Source organism: Mauremys reevesii, linkage group 22, assembly GCF_016161935.1.
Source record: "Mauremys reevesii isolate NIE-2019 linkage group 22, ASM1616193v1, whole genome shotgun sequence".
Lineage (NCBI taxonomy): Eukaryota > Metazoa > Chordata > Testudines > Geoemydidae > Mauremys > Mauremys reevesii.
The window spans coordinates 22,501-26,741 of NC_052644.1; the positions used below are offsets into that span (position 1 = coordinate 22,501).

At 43.8% G+C, this 4,241-nt stretch overlaps 1 long non-coding RNA gene across 1 annotated transcript; it reads right to left on the reverse strand.

Moving 5' to 3' along the window:
- Nucleotides 1–1,265: 1,265 nt before the first annotated feature.
- LOC120388441 lies at nt 1,266–3,001 on the reverse strand. Its single transcript, XR_005590580.1, has 4 exons — nt 2,875–3,001; nt 2,222–2,338; nt 1,659–1,731; nt 1,266–1,372 (listed from the first exon to the last, which is right to left on the reverse strand). It is a non-coding gene; the product is annotated as an uncharacterized LOC120388441 (long non-coding RNA).
- Between the last annotated feature and the right edge of the window lie 1,240 nt (nt 3,002–4,241).

Consider the following 4,241-nt stretch of genomic DNA (forward strand, 5'->3'; position numbering starts at 1 on the left):
CCTTCCATGTAAGCCCACCCTCCAATGCACTGACAATTACCTCCAATGGTACACTCACTTCTCCAAACTTCACTTCACAGCTACTTTGCAACCAAGGAAACACAGGGACACAGATTCTCTGCTTCACTACACAATGCTTTATTTATTCAAGAAGGCAGCCATTACAGTAAGAGCTTGCAAATATGGGACACTGTGTTACATAAATAAACCACCATACAACAAATCAGTATTACTGAATGTGTGTACAGTCCTGTACACACATTAACATAAGCAACCCTGGCATTTCACTTCCATATACTTCTACACATCCCCCATCACATGTCCAAAACCATGCATCTATTGTGAGACAGGAATGGGACTTGACTGTACCTCCCCTAGCAACTGGCCAGCATGCTCCCTCTATAGCACCTCCATGTACAAAATGTTAAGTCAAAGACTGTCCGGGACAGTCCCAACCATGGTACAGTGCAGCGAAACAGCCAAAAGGCTGACAAATTTGTTATAACGTCAGCCTTCTGGCCGTTTGACTGCACTGTACCATGGTTTCAGAAATCACTGCAGTGATTTAGCACGCTACAAAGTGGATGACTAAGGGAGTCATCCAATCACAACCAAAACTATACATTACAACCTAACAAATACAGCATACACAGCAATATGAACAAAATTCACAAACACTTCAGGATGCCCCAATAAATGATAAAACCCTTAACTGTGTCCTCTTGCACCTTTGATGGCTAGAACTTTCCAAGTGGCAAACAAACCATTCATTTAAAAAAACAATTGCATTTTGTGCAAGTACTTTTGTTTGGTCAGTTACAGGATCATCACCACATATGAACCCATCCTCTCCAATTCGAATGACAGAAATGACAATAATGGCATTTCATAATATGATTGCTCAGGTATCTACCAGAACACAGTGACATCAGCCCCACTGCTCTACTACATTCTAGCCATCAAAAAGACAACACTTCACATCTTGACCCAAATAATACAATATCAAAGCCCGATTGCTCCAAACGACGCACACCGAAGTCTTCTCCGGAGACGCTGATACTTTCCAAACACAGAGATGGAAATGGATTCCTATGAGAATGAGACAAGAATTCACAAGTTCAATGACCTTGGATCAAATGCTAAACATCTCAGTTTCTAAAACAAAAGTACATGTGATGCCCATTGACATTCACCCAGTGACAGACATTTCCCATCTCCAACATCACACAGAACAACAAATGACACATACTTAACTTGCAAACTTGACATCAAATCCACTTCCATTTTGGGAATAAGTACTTCATGTCCCCCACAGGCATACTTCTACTTCACTTGTTCTTTGCCCAACTGGGCCACCATCTTCACACAAAACCTACAATGATATAAACATTTCATGATGCTCACAGTACACACTGACTGACACCATGAAGACCATCTCAAACATCTGCAATTACACACCCAGCACCGATTTCTGCATCACTCTTTTCCATTCCCCCACAAGCAAATACAACACCAACTGCATACACCGTGACACCTTCTTTTACAGATTACCAATACTAGTACCCCAACATGTACATCCACATACATGCATCACAAAGCACAACTTTAAAAGAACAGCACACAATACAAAACACAGAAAAATATAACCAGATACTCACTCTTTTTCCACCAGATGGGGCCTCACATCTATCCTTCTTTCACAAACTGCACCTCTTGAAGCCTCTTAAGGATCTGCTAACACAAAATAATAATCCAACAAGGACTCAAAGTCAAACCCACAGATGATGCAACAAATCCCACCCTATTTCTTCAACAAACCATCTACGGGAACACAGGACTCACCGGTCATGAGATTCCCTCACCCCTCCCTTGAACTGCAACTCTCAGTCCAATTACATATTTTCCACACTCGCCTCCCCACCAATACCCCTTCCCTGAGGAATATCAACACATCTCCATACCTACATCACACAATATATTGAAGGAAAACTACTCAACATTTTAGGGCAAACACAACAACACTCTCACTAACCACCCACCTAAATCCAACCTTCTTCTAGAGAACAAGCAACAACTTAACCCAAATATTGTCTTCTCCATCTCTTGTCTCACACACAAAACTGGTGATGAACCCATTCATCATAACCCCACCTTATCTAACACAGAAAAGACCACACTCCCATCAACAGGACTGCACTAAAAGCTCTAAATGAACACTTACCTCATGGATGCAAACAGCTCCTCTGTGCCCACTGGCACCATACGTACAAGAACCCATGTAAACCAAATGGGGCACACTTGCTACAGCCCATTCCCTCAGTTCTGGACTCAAATACTCCTGTGGCACACAAACAATAAAACACCAGATTACTGCTAATGGTCACAACACCACAATACCACACTCCCTTTGCTAAACTAACCTATTTGACACCCCAAAAGAGCCCCAGCACATTCCTATCTACAATGAAGCAGCAACCAACTACTTCTATACATTTAAAATCAACATGCAAAATACTCACATTTACACAGTACTCATGGCCCTTTCCCAACACTGACAGGGGCCCATCGGTAACTAGGATGCTCACATCCTCCTCGGAAAACCAACACCCAATAGAGGACAGACAAACAGGATAGTGGTGATCAGTGATGCAAACCCAGTGCCATTTATGAGAGAAGAAGGGAGAATGGAGCATCTCTAGTTACAGACAGGTCACTCTTCCATCAGTCAACTTCCTCCACGGAAAACTCCCACTCCCATTCAATGAGCTGCCTCATGAACCCATTACAAACAGGCAGGCTTCAGAGGACTCCCATTCCTACAGCCTCAACAGCACACATACTTTTTGACCATCAAACCCTCCAGCAGATACTTACCTTTGACAGCCACTCCCAATCACCTTTTCCTTTGTACATGGGCCTTCGCTCCCATACATCGACATCTATACAGCAATGCAGTGACAGTCAAACAGATGTAGTCACAACCCTCCACAGAATGACACGACACGACACCAGATCTGCATGCATCTGAAAATACAAACAAAACTCAACTGCAAACCTACTCACAAAATGCACAGCTACACAATTCAAAAGAGGACCTCAACTACATACTGCTTCCTGAAGAAAAGGAATATCTACTACAAATTACACCCCACACACACAAGCACCCACCCATCCCAGACACTCATCCACATATTACTGGCCCTCGCCACATCCCACCACAACAGCAGCCCTTCACTAACTAGGATGCTCACATCCTTCTCAGAAAACCACAACCATGTAGAAGACGTATAAAGGATGAAGTGGTGAACTGCCATGCAAACCCAGTACCACGTGAGAAAAGAGAACTGACAACAGAGCATCTCTAGTTACAGATGGGTCACTCTCCCAGCAATCAACCTTCATCCATGGAAAACACACACTCCCTCCCTCCATACAACAAGCTCCCACCCACCCCTTACATGCCCATTAAGAACAGACACAGTTTAGAGGACTCTCATCCATAAACGAGAAGCCTCAACATCTCAAATACTTCTGACCATCAAAGCTGTCAGCAAATACTTAACTTTGACAGCCACTCCCACGCTCAATATCTTCTTTTCCTTTCTACAGAGGCCTTCCCTCCCATACGTCGACATCTGTACAGCAGTGCAGTGACAGTCAAACAGATGTAGTCACAATCCTCCACAGACTGACACAACACAATACCAGATCTGGACGCATCTGCAAATACAAACAAAGCTTAACTGAAAAACCAACTCACAAAGCACCCAACTACACAATATAAAAGATGACCTCACCTCCATACTGCTTCCTGAAGATAAGGAATATCTACTACACATTACACTCTACTCAGCGCAGCACCCACCCACCCTAGACACTCTCATCCACATATTGCTGGCCCTCCCCACGTCCCACCACGACAGGGGACCGTCACTAACTAGGATGCTCACATCCTCCTCGGAAAACCACAACCATGTAGAAGATGGAGAAAAGATAAAGTGGTGACCTACCATACAAACCTAGTGCCATGTAAGAAAAAAGAACTGAGAACGGAGCATCACTAGTTACAGACGGGTCACTCTCGCAGCAATCGACCTTCCTCCAAGGAAAGTGCACACTCCCTCCATACAGTAAACTCCCTAATGCACCCATTAAGAATGGGCAGGGTGTAGGACTCCCATCCCTAAACAAGGCTTCTCAACAGCTCAAATACTTCTGACCATCAAACCATTCAGGAGATA